The sequence below is a fragment of the Chlorocebus sabaeus genome, chromosome 14 (genome assembly GCF_047675955.1).
Source record: "Chlorocebus sabaeus isolate Y175 chromosome 14, mChlSab1.0.hap1, whole genome shotgun sequence".
Taxonomy (NCBI): Eukaryota; Metazoa; Chordata; class Mammalia; order Primates; family Cercopithecidae; genus Chlorocebus; species Chlorocebus sabaeus.
Genome location: NC_132917.1, coordinates 42,921,790 through 42,935,291, shown reverse-complemented (window position 1 = coordinate 42,935,291; position 13,502 = coordinate 42,921,790).

Sequence of the window (13,502 nt, the reverse complement as noted above, 5' to 3'; positions counted from 1 at the left end):
TAGGACACACGAAACTATTCAGACTGTTACTTTAGCATTTTCCCATTACTGCATCAGTAATATTCGCCACACTTTGCTAGATGTTCATTGATTAGAGTGTTGGAATCAAATTCTGCTCTAAATGTGTGTGAATACATTGGAGAGGTTTTGTGGTTTTCACTGTGAAATGCAATTGTGTCTTTTTTTTTTTTTTTTTTTAAGACCGTCTTGCTGTGTCGCCCAGGTTGGAGAGCAGTGGTGCAATCTCAGCTCACTGCAACCTCCGCTTCCTGGGTTCCAATGATTCTTCTGCCTCAGCCTTCGGAGTAGCTAGGACTATAGGCCCACGCCACCACACCCAGCTAATTTTTGTATTTTTAGTAGAGACAAGGTTTCGCCAAGTTGGCCAGGCTGGTCTCAAACTCCTGACCTCAAGTGATCCACCTGCCTCAGCCTCCCAAAGTGCTGGGATTACAGGTGTGAGCCACTGAGCCCAGCCACAACTGTGTCTTGAATAAGAAGGTAACTAGAAGCCAAATTAAAGTAATAATAGTGACTTATTTTTTAAAATATGTTTTATTGGTTCCTCTTCCTTCTGTGCGCTCCCTGGACTGAGGTGTGGGTGCACAGAGGGAGGAGGGAGCAATCAATACATGTGGGATCCAGGCTGTAGCCATGGAAGATGGTGGCAACCAGGGGATCCCAGCTACCTCTCATCCTCTGGTCCGTCCCCTGCTATAGATCCTACAATGGCTTCCTACAGACGCTTCCCAGGGCAGCTCCAAGTCCTCTGTCCAGCAGGCAGCCTTGCCTGCACTGCCTCCCTCTCCTCCTCCCCACAAGCACCCTCTCACCCAGGCAGACACTACTCCTGCTCTGCCCGTGGCCCGTGGCCTCTGCTCTCGCTGCCCTACTGCCCCAAGTCGAGGCACCTTACCCACTTCATTTCATTCAATCTGCAGAATGTCCCCACAGGCTAGGTTTTCATATGCATTTTTGTTTGTTTGTTTTTTAGAAACAAAGAAACTGAGCTCAGAAGAGGGCAGCAACTTGCCCCAGGTCACACAGCTAGTAAAGAGCACAAGTGGGATTCCAAAGCAGGCTCACCTGACTCCAGTGCAGCATGCAGTTCAGCTGCATTTCATAGATCTTTTCGGAATGTAACCCAGCACCAAGCCCTGTGCTAAGGATTGGGGATACAGACTATTAGGGGAGAGGGATAACGCATATGCACACACATGCATGTGCACACGTGCCCCCCCACATATACACATACACACACAGACATACACACGGACACACACAGACACGTGCACACACTGATGCACACACAGACACAGACACACTCAGACACACAGACACACATACATACACACATAGACACACAGATACACACACACACCAACACACATACACAGACACACACACACACATAGACACGCAGATACACACATATAGACATACGCACACACAGACACACGGAAACACACACATACACACACACGCGCGTGGTTCTGATACCATTTCCCGCTGGCAGGTGGTGGGATAACCTTTGGTCCTCTCTGCCCTTTCCCTTCTGAGTTTCAGATGGGAGGGAAAGCAGACAGGGAGGAGGTGGTAGGTGCTGAATTAGTCACCTCCCAGTCTTAAAACCTTCACACTTGTGACTTAGACCCCCAGATGGTCCCTTTCAAGAAATGAGCTCTACTTCCCTTTAAAAGACGGAGAGGGTATGAAAGAGAAAAACGTTTTGTTCTGCAGTTTCAAGTTGTCATTTGGGGGCAATTTGTTCCTTTTCCTCCCTATCTCTATCTGCCTCCTCCCTCACCTTCAACCCAGACTGGTCCTAAGACCACAGAGAACATCATGTGCACCCATCCTTCCCTGCGCCAGCTTTCCCCAAATGCCGATGTCCAGTGTTGAGCCACTAGGCTGGGTCTGGGTCTGGGAGGTGACGCGCAAGAGGGTTTCTTCTCTGTGACACTTGGGGGTTGGGAGGGAAGTCAGGGGTCCTTGGCTAGCACAAGACTTAGAGCTGATCTCCTTCACTGTCTCCTACTTTTGTTGAAAGGTTGGCTTGTTTGTGGACAGAAAGCTCTCTGGACCAGGCATAGTGGCTCACACCTGTAATCTCAGCACTTTGGGAGGCCAAGGCAGGCTGATCACCTGAGGTCAGGAGTTCGAGACCAGCCTGACCAACATGGAAAAACCCCGTCTCTACTAATAATACAAAAAATTAGCTGGGCGTGGTGGCTCACACCTGTAATTCCAGCTACTTGGGAGGCTGAGGCAGGAGAATCACTTGAACCTGGGAGGCGGAGGTTGCAGTGAGCTGAGATTGCACCATTGCACTCCAGCCTGGGCAACAAGAGCAAAACTCCATCCAAAGAAAAGAAAAAAAAAAAAATTGATTCTAATTTCTTAAAAAGCGTCATGCATACTTGAGACTTCTTTGAAATGAGAACATACTTGAGACTTCTTTGGAATGAGAACATCTAAACCAACCAACAGCTTTAAAATGTAATGAAATGTTCATGATTTCTAGGCTTTCCAATTAATGAAGTTGTCACATGATTATGGTTTATAGACATTAAATGACATAATTTTCATTTTCATTTTCTGGTTTTTAAAAAATATTTTGGGCCAGGTGCGGTGGTCACGTCTGTAATCTCAGCATTTTAGGAGGCTGAGGTGGGTGGATCTCTTGAGGTCAGGAGTTCGAGACCAGCCTGGCCAACATGAAAACCTGTCTCTACTAAAAATACAAAAATTAGCCAGGTGTGGTGGTGTGCACCTGTAATCCCAGCTACTCAGGAGGCTGAGGCAGGAGAATCACTTGAACCTGGGAGGTGGAGTTTGCAGTGAGCAGAGATAACGCCACTGAACTCCAGCCTGGGCAACAGAGTGAGACTCTGTCTCAAAAAAAAAAAAAAAAAAAAAAAAAAAAAAAATTTGAAGCCAATACATCCTCTCCCACCCTTCAAATCTCAAACCTTTTTGCAGGACCATAAAATTTTCATAGGCCCCAGACACTGCCTATGCAACTTAAAGAACGAACAGCCTGGCCCAAGTAGCTCCTTGAATATTGTTGAAGAGAAGTAAGAGAGGGAGAGAGAAATACAAATGATTTGGAAACATGAAAAAAAAAACCTGACATCGCTCATCATAAATAATGCAAATTAAAATGAGATACTGTTTTTTTCATATCTCAGATTGGTAGAGATCAAACAGTGATTTTTTGTACAATTGAGTACAACTTTTTGGAGGACTATTGGATGATATCTATCAAAATGCAAATTGCTCATTCCTTTGCACCGTCAATTACACTTCAAGGAAGCTGGGCTCCAGATACACTCACAGATGTACAAAGATGCACATAGAAAGATTTTCATTGCTGTGAAAACCTGGAAACAGACTAGATATTAACTGACAGACGACTGACACAGATGGCAAGACATCACGCTCTGGAAGAGTCCACAACCATGAAAGAAGGTGTGCACGTGTTGATATGGAACAAATACCTCAATACAGAATTAAGTGAAAACAATTCAAGGTGCAGAACTATGTGTAATGTATGCTTTCTTTTGTGAAAAAAGGAAAACAATACACACCACACACATATGTTTATGTTTCTTTATAGTTATATACTAGGAACTGCCTCGAAATATTTGGAAGGAGACTCGGAAATTGAGAAGAATTGTTGTTTCTGAGAGGGAAACTGTTTGCTCTGTTTAATTTAATTTTTTAATTTTTAAATTTTTTTTAGATGGAGTCTTGCTCTGTCACCCAGTCTGGAGTACAGTGGCGTGATCTCGGCTCACCGTAACCTCTGCCTCCTGGGTTCAAGCGATTCTCCTGCCTCAGCCTCCTGAGTAGCTGGGATTATAGATGTGCGCCACCATGCCCAGCTAGTTTTTGTATTTTTAGTAGAGACGGGATTTCACCACATTGGCCAGGCTGGTATCGAACTCCTGCCCTCAGGTAATCTGCCAGCCTCCACCTCCCAAAGTGCTGGGATTACAGGTGTGAGCCACTGCGCCCAGCCTAATTTTATTTTTAATTATAAGTGTGTATCTCTTTTTTATTTAAAAAAATCCAGTTAGCAAACAAATAGACAAATGCCTGTGGAATAAAAGAAGTAAAACAAACAATGAATGAATGAATGACTAAATGAATGAATGAATGAATTTTAGGTGCCTGGTTGGGGAAGGAACTCCACTGCAGGCCAGGTGTGGTGGCTCATGCCTGCAATCCCAGTAATTTGGGAAGCTGAGGCAGGAGGATCGCTCAAGGCCAGAAGTTCGAGACCAGCCTGGGCAACACAGCAAGACCCCCATCTCTACAAAAAATACGAAAATTAGTCAGGTATGGTGTCACATACCTGTAGTCCCAGCTACTCAGGAGGCTGACAGGAGGATTGCTTAAGCCTAGAAGTTTGAGGCTGCAGTGAACCATGATTACGCCATTATACTCCAGCATGGGTGACAGACCTTGACCCTGTCCTTAAAAAAAAAAAATAAGGCCGGGTGCAGTGGCTCATGCCTGTAATCCCAGCACTTTGGGAGGCCAAGGCGGGCAGATCACCTGAGATCAGGAGTTCAAGGCCAACATGGCCAATAGGGCAAAACCCCATCTCTACTAAAAGTACAAAAATTAGCCAGGTGTGGTGGTGGGCACCTGTAATCCCAGCTACTTGGGAGGCTGAGGCAGGAGACTTGCTTGAACCCAGGAGACACTGTACTCCAGCCTGGGAGACAGAGTGAGACTTTGTCTCAAATAATAATAATAATGATAATACAAATAAAATAATAATAAGAAGAAGAACTGCACTGCATCCTGGAGCCCAAGAAGCTCCCACCACCTGGTGGAGGAGACACAGAAAGGGCAGAGAACCTGATGTTCTATGCAACTGTGGGAGGAGGGCCCGGAGGAGTCCGGAGGGCTTTTCCTATGAGGCCTGAAGAATGGAGAAGGCTGAGCCAAGGGGAAGGAGGAATGGTAGGGGGCGGTTTGTGGGTTTTTGTTCTGGGAGGTCTTCCTTTCTCCCCTGCCCCTATCTGCAGCTCCTCCCTTCAGTGTATGTCAAGCCTGAGGAGTCTCAGTCCCTAGGGTGGTACCTGGCATACTATCTATGGCAATAAATAGTGATTGATCGAACTGATGGAATCAGTCACTGGTTAATTTAGGTGACAGTGAATTAATTACTCCCCTTTCCTACCCGAACATCCCTCCACAAACAACAACAGATGACTTTCTCAGAGCTGCCATGGATAGCTGTACAGACTGTCCACTGCACAACTCCAGGAGGCACTATTTTCCTAGACTGTCATGGGAGCGATTCCTCCTGAAGCTGTGGGACATGATGCACCTGCAAAACACTGTTTCTTTCTCTTCTAAACTAAGTGAACTTAATCCACATGAAGAGTGAAAGGGCTCAGGGAACTGGAATCTCCCAACTCTGACCCTGCAGGTTTTCCCCTCCCTTTTCCCTCCTGTTCTTTTTTTTTTTTTTTTTTTTGAGACGGAGTCTCGCTCTGTCGCCCAGGCTGGAGTGCAGTGGCCGGATCTCAGCTCACTGCAAGCTCCGCCTCCCGGGTTCATGCCATTCTCCTGCCTCAGCCTCCCGAGTAGCTGGGACTACAGGCGCCCGCCACCTCGCCCGGCTAGTTTTTTTGTAGTTTTAGTAGAGACGGGGTTTCACCGTGTTAGCCAGGATGGTCTCGATCTTCTGACCTCGTGATCTGCCCGTCTCGGCCTCCCAAAGTGCTGGGATTACAGGCTTGAGCCACCGCGCCCGGCCTTCCCTCCTGTTCTTACGGCCCTTTCCTTTGTTCCTTTCTAACTTGGACTTGAGGCAACTTAGCCAGATCTGGCCAATTACGCTATCCCTTGACTTTACAGCCTGGAATTGGCTTACAGTACGATCTCAGGAAAGTCCCATAACCTCTCAGGGCCTCAGTTTCCCCATATGAGAAATAAGTAAACGTGTATGGAGCAATTCTTGATCATCCTCCTTGGCTTGAAGGGAACGTATTGGGGTAAAATGTCAAAGAAATGCATCCCTATGGGACCTGGCATTCTCGAAAGGACAAGTCCCAACGTCCTGACCAGTCCTGCCTGGCCCTCCTTACCCTTGAGACCCACACTCTGCTTCATGGGCAGCATCCTAGCATGGAAGGAATTGTGCTGGGAGCAGCCCTGGCCAACTCCTCACTGACGACACTCACTGTGTGCCATTGAGGAAGCCGCAAGCCCTGCCTGGGCCTCAGTTTCCTTTTCTGTAGAATGGGAACTTAGGCCAGATCAGCAAGTGTCGAATGCTAGACTGGTCCGGGCGCGGGGGCTCGCGCCTGTAATCCCACAACTTTGGGAGGCCGAGGCGGGTGGATCACCTGAGGTCAGGAGTTCGAGACCAGCCTGGCCAACATAGTGAAACCCCATCTCTACTAAAAATACAAAAATTAGCCCGGTGTGGTGGCAGGTGCCTTTGAAGCGGGAGAATCACTTGAACCTCGGTGGCAGAGGTTGCAGTGAGCCGAGACCATGCCATTGCACTCCAGCCTGGGCAACAGAGTGAGACTACTTCTCAAAAAAAAAAAAAAAAAGCTAGACTGAGTCTTTCATGGCCTTTTCTTTTTCACTTTAATTTTTGTAATTTTTGTCTTTCTTCTTTGTGACTACAAACATCATACATCATACATGTTCATAAAAATTCAAACACTTCCAAAATAGGTAATGTACCGAGGGAAAACCAACCCTGAGACTCATCGTTAACTCGCTGCTTTTTTTTGGGTAACTTAATTCTGACATAATTTCAAATTTACCAAAAAGTTGCAACAATACTACAAAGACTCTACTATAACTTTTTTGCAGATATCTAATTGTTTTCATTTTACCCCTTTTACTTTATTTTTCTTTATATATGTTTATGTGTGTGAATGTGTATGTGTGAATGTGTAATTTTTTCCCGAAATTTCCCAATTAAGAGTAAGTTGCAGACATCGTGCCCTTTTACCTCTAAATACTTCAGGGTGTATTTCCTAAGAACAAGGATGCTCTTTTACAGTGCAAGACTTACGTAACTCCTGCACGGTAGACACCGGGAAACTCAGCATTGATACAATACTATTATCTAATCCACAGCCCATATTCAAGTTCAGCTGTGTCATGATCTTTTCACAGGTTTCCAGCGAAAGTCCTGAAAAGTCCTGGAAATTTAGAGCAATATAATGAGTTTTTCTTAAAGCTAACATGTATCTAGCTTAAAGGATGATGCTTTATTCTAAAACCTGCTGTCCTCTCCTTTTATTTTTATTGGTGTTTAAGATGTCTCTTGTCTCTTTTTTGATGAAATGATGGTGCCAGGAGAAAGTGATTTGTTAGCCTAGGCTCATGCCTGCAGTCCCAGCACTTTGGCAGGCTGAGGGAGGAGGATCACTTGAGGCCAGGAATTCGAGACTAGCCTGGGCAACAAAATAAATAAATAAATAAATTAGCCAGGCATGGTGTCGTGCACCTGTAGTCCCAGCTACTTGGGAGGCTGAGGTGGGAAGATTGTTTGAGCCTTAAGAGGCGGAGGTTGCAGTGAGCTGAGATTGCACCACTGCACTCCAGCCTGGGTAATGGAGTGAGATCCTGTCTCATAAAAGAAAAAAAAATGATTTATTATTTCTCTGATATTCTTACTTGACAAAATAAAAACTGTGTGGAGATGCCCTTACGTGGCCCCTCCAGCTCCTGTGGTCTCTAATTCTGGGTGGGACCCCTCACCTCAGGAGGGTTTCCTGTGCCCTGTTGAGAGTGCAGCCACTCCTAATGCTGGGGTGGGGGCTGGGAGAGGCAGACACAGGCCCTGCCCCAGGAACAAATGGTTTCTCACCTAACAGAGAGTACCTTTATCTTTTTTTTTTTTGGAGGGAGTCTCACTCTTTGGCCCAGGCTGGAGTGTAGTGGCACGACCTTGGCCCACTGCAACTTCCGTCTCCTGGGTTCAAGTCATTCTCCTGCCTCAGCCTCCTGAGTAGCTGGGACTACAGGTGTGCGCCACCACGCCCAGCTATTTTTTGCATTTTTAGTAGAGACAGTGTTTCACCATGTTGGCCAGGCTGATCTTGAACTCCTGACCTCAGGTGATACTCTCGCCTCGGCCTCCCAAAGTGCTGGGATTACAGGCGTGAGCCACTGTGCCTGGCCCACCTTTATGTTTTCCAGACTCTCTGGCCTCTGTCTGGAACCTTCCTGGCCTTGGAAGACTCTCTAGGAGGCAGACTCTAGGCACCAGGCCTCACTTTCCCAGCCTCCCTTTCAGCTGCTGCAGGCTTGTGACCTGGCTCAGCCAATCAGACACACACATTTGGCAACCCTGACTCTTAAGCAGAGGATACCAACAAGCGGAGATGGAGTGCATTTGCCACAAGTGGAGGCAGCAGCAGCAGCAGGAGGGAGGTGTCAGGCGCAGTGGGGCCACAGGGCCAGTCCTCAGGTTGGTTACTCAGTTGTCCTCCCTGGTCTGGCTTCAAGGTGTGATTTGGGCTGGGGTTCTGGCTGCCGTCCAGCCCTCCCTGGTTGCTGTGAGCCTGGCTCTCCAGCCAGCCCAAGAAGTCCATGAGTTAGTTCTCTGTTGCTTGCAACCAAGAACCCTGACCAGTAAGTACAAAGAAGTCAGTATTCATGGGGATGGCAAGGAAGTGGGGCCTGGAGTGTGGACACATCTGGACTTGATGAGCAGTGATTCTGAGGCATGGGCAGCCATGGAGGAATCTCGTTGCCTTGTCTGAAATGTGGAGGGGAAACCCTGCCTAGGTGCTAGGTGGGGAAGCCCAGACAAGGAGTGCTGTGGGTAAGGGGTAGGAGGGATCTAAGAGGGGAGAGCCTAGAGCTGGGGACTGAGGATCGAACTGGGAGGAGAGAGATGGACTCAGGAAGAGGAGGGTGGCATTGCAGGAGGAGATAGCCAGGTTGGGTCACATGGTTCCACATGCTTAAAATATTTTTTTCACCCTTTTCTTTTCTCTCTTTTTTTAAATTAAAAAAAATTTTTTGAGAGGGAGTCTTGCTCTGTTACCAGGCTAGAGTGCAGTTGCACCATCTTGGCTCACTGCAACCTCTGCCTCCCAGGTTCAAATGATTCTCCTGCCTCAGCCTCCTGAGTAGCTGGGATTACAAGCATGCACCACCACACCTAGCTAATTTTTTTGTATTTTTAGTAGAGATGGGATTTCATCATGTTGGCCAGGCTGGTCTTGAAATCCTGACCTCAGGTGATCCACCTGCCTTGGCCTCCCGAAGTGCTGGGATTACATGTGTAAGCCACCGCGCCTGGCCTTTTTCACCCTTTTCTATATGCCAGGCAATGCATTGGTTAACAAAACAGTCCAGGGATGGGTATTATCCTCATATTGCCTACAAAGAAATTGTGTTACAGAAGAATTAAACAACCTGAATAAGATCAGAAAACCAGAAAGGGACAGGGTCAGAATTCAGACCTGAGTCTGCCTAACCCTGACACTGATGCCCTTAACAACCTCAACAGGTGCTCAGATTAGGAAGCAAAATCTCTGCCTCAGTCTCTGAGTTTTTATATAATTGGCCCTCAATGTCTGTGGGTTCCTCATCTGTGGATTCAACCAACTGCTATCAAAAACATTTGAGGGCCGGGCGTGGTGGCTCATGCCTGTAATCCCAGCACTTTGGGAAGCTGAGGCAGGCAGATTGCTTGAGGCCAGGAGTTCAAGACCAGCCTGATCAACATGGTGAAACCTCATCTCTACTAAAACTACAAAAATTATCTGGATGTGATGGTGCTCGCCTGTAATTCCAGCTACTTGGGAGGCTGAGGCAGGAGAATCGCTTGAACCCAGGAGGCAGAGGTTGCAGTGAGCTGACATTGCGCCACTGCACTCCAGCCTGGACGACAGAGTGAGACTGTCTAAAAAAAAAAAAAATTGAAAAAATATGAGGAGGCCGAGGCAGGCAGATCGCTCGCGCCCAGGAGTTCAAGACCAGCCTGGGCAACATGGTGAAACCCCATCTCTACTAAAAATACAAAAATAAATTAGCTGGGTGTGGTGGCACACACCTGTAGTAGGCTGAGATGGAAGGATTACTTGAGTCAGGGAGGCAGAGGCTGCAGTGAGCCAAGATCACACCACTGCACTCCACCCTGGGAGACAAAAGGAGACCCTGTCTCGAAAAAAAAAAAAAAGTTTTTGAAAAAAAGTTGTGTCTGTACTGAATACATAGACTTTTTTCTTGTCATTATTCCCTGAACAATATAGTATGTACACTTATATACTGTAACACCTATGTACATACTATTTCCATTATATTAGGTATTTAAAGTAATCTAAAGATGATAAAAAATATAGAGGAAGGACTGGGCGTGGTGGCTCACACCTGTAATCCCAGCACTTTGGGATGCTGAGGCGGGTGGATCACCTGAGGTCAGGAGTTCAAGACCAGCCTGGCCAACATGGTGAAATCCCATCACTACTAAAAATACACAAATTAGCTGGGCGTGGTAGCGGGTGCCTGTAGTCCCAGCTATTTGGGAGGTTGAGGCAGGAGAATGGCGTGAAGCCAGGAGGCGGAGGTTTGCAGTGAGCTGAGATCCTGCCACTGCACTCCAGCCTAGGAGACAGAGTGAGACTCGATCTCAAAAAGAAATTTTATCACTGTGAGATAACACACTTTACTTCTTGTCTAAGTCAATTGAATAGAAGTTCTGTTTCTTGTCGCTAAAACATCCTTACTAATTTGGTATGCTAATAGCTGCAGCAGGAACAACAGCCATCAGTTAAAGGGGGAAAACCTGATTTTTTGACCAAGCAGGGGCCTGAGAATTCCTTTCCCTGCGGGTTCAGTGGGGAAGGGGGAGAGAGTATGCGGAAGCGCAGGCGGCCCGAGGCCCTTGCACTCTGAATCTTGTGGCAGGCAGAGAGAGCTCCCATCAGAGGAGGCGCCGCTCCCGGCCAGCCAGATTTCCAACTCCCATTTCCTGTAGGGTCAGCAGAGGTGGAGGATGGGGTAGGCAGAGGAAAGCAGCTTTATTTTCTGAATCAGGATGGAAAACAGATGTCCCAGTACCCCGCTGGTCCCAGATTCACCCTGGACAGAGGCTGGGCCTGTTCTCAGCCCTGACCCGTCCACCAACCTCCTGTCCCCCACATCAAGTCCAGATGTGGCTTCTTCCAAGTTCTAATAATAATTTTGATTTGTTGCAGCAAAGCAACCTTCACCCGCTAGCTCAATCCTAAACTTATCAACTCACCATGGAGTAGAGAAGGAGTAACACTATGAAAGCTTTGTAAGGAAACCTGCGTTGGGTAGAGAGGAGTGTGAACTTGAGATTCAGACCAATGTAGGTTCAACCACAACCTGGTCTTTTACTAGCTTTGTGATCTCAACCATTACATCAGTCATCAACTTCTGTGTAACAAGCCACCACAAAACCTAGTGGCTCAAAATAACAACTGTTTATTTCTCACGGTTCTAAAATTTGGGCAGGGCTTGGCAGGACAGCTCACTTTTTCTCTACATAGTGTTGCAGGGAATTGTGTGTGTGTGTGTTTGTGTGTGTGTGTGTTTTGAGACAGGGTCTCACTTTGTCACACAGGCTGGAGTGCAGTAGTGTGTTCATAACTCATGGCAGCCTCAAACTCTTGGGCTCAAGGGATCCTCCTGCCTCAGTCTGCCAAGTAGTTAGGACTATGGGTGCACATAACCATGCCTGGCTAATTTTTAAATTTTCTGTAGAGTCAGGGTCTTGCTATGCTGCCCAAGCTGGTCTCGAACTCCTGGGCTCAAACAATCCTCCCTCTTCAGCCTCTCAAAGTGCTGGGATTCCAGGCACAAGCCATAGTGCCCTGCCCACGGTGTTGTGTTTTGTAAGTTAAGACAATAGTGCGTGTGCACGAGCAGAGGAAGGCCATGCAAAATGCATGTCCACCCTGTTCCTTGCCTCCCATCTCTGTAATAGATCGTTACTTTTCCTTTCATCTGTCCTTACTCATCAGTAAACCACAGGAAGAGAGTGTTGGTAGAATATATGCACAGCAAGAAGAGAAATTAAAAGATGTTAGTTTTGACCAGGCGTAGTGGCTCATGCCTGTAATCCCAGCACTTTGGGGGCCGAGTTAGGTGGATCACCTGAGGTCAGGATTTTGACACCAGCCTGGCCAACATGGTGAAACCCTGTCTCTACTAAAAATACAAAAGATTAGTAAGGTGTGGTGGCACGCACCTGTAATCCCAGCTACTCAGGAGGCTGAGGCAGGAGAATTGTTTGAACCTGGGAAGTGGAGGTTGCAGTGAGCCGAGATTGTGCCACTGCACTCCAGCCTGGGTGACAAGAATGAAACTCTGTCTAAAAAATAAAAAATAAAAAATGAAAAAATAAAAGTTGTTAGTTTTGTGTGGTGTTCCCACTCTTCTGGTAGGAATGAAATATATATGCATATATGAACTATGAAATATGAATTGCATAATTCTGATGATTGTACATATGAGTTAAATGCTCTTATTTGCATTTAAAACTGGCTTTGCCCCATATAAAGTTGAATAGCAAAATTCACACTACCATTTACAAATTTTAACTTTTTAATTAGGGTAGCATTAAATAGCAAGTTAAAAACACTGTGGTGAGTTAAGGGAGAGATACTATCAAAGGCAAGAGAAAGCTTTATATTTTAGTGCCTCTAACAATGTTTTTCTTGCTTTTTGAATAAGGGGCTCCACTTTTTCATTTTGCTTTGGATTCCAAAAATTGTATAACTGGCCCAGAGGCCAGGCCTCTTAAAGCCTATGCCAGAACCGACACAGCATCACTTTTGCCACATTCTGTTGGTCAGAGCAAGTCACAAGGGCAGCCCAGAGCCAAGGCAGAGGTGGTGGTATGCAGGTGTGTGTGTGTGGTGGGGAACTGGCTCCACCTTTTGAAGGGAAGAACAGCATTCTAATACAGAGAGGAGAGGAATTGTCGGTGACCATCTGTAGGCCATCCCCTTTCTGATCTCATCTCATCTGTAAAATCGGAATGATTCCCCAGGGTTGATGGAGAATAAGGGAATATTGTGTTTGCAATTCCTGGAACATGGTGATGCCTCACTCAGGGTTGGTCCCTCCCCTTCTATCTTTTTGGGAGGGCGGGGAATGGAGCCTTACTCTGTTGCCCAGGCCGGAGTGCAGTGGCACGATCTGGTCTCACTGCAACCTCCGCCTCCCGGGTTCAAATGATTCTCCTGCCTCAGCCTCCCGAGTAGCTGGGACTACAGGCGTGTGCCACCATGCCCTACTAATTTTGTATTTTTAGTAGAGACAAGGTTTCACCATGTTGGCCAGGCTGGTCTCAAACTCCTGATCTCAGGTGATCCACCCACCTCGGCCTCCCAAAGTGCAGGGATTACAGGCATGAGCCACCGTGCCCAGCCCCGCTTCTATTTCTTAATTGTGCTTTATAAATGCTTACTGATTTGCTGTCTCATTTCAGTCATTCATTCACTTAATCTTTATTGAGTCCTATGAGT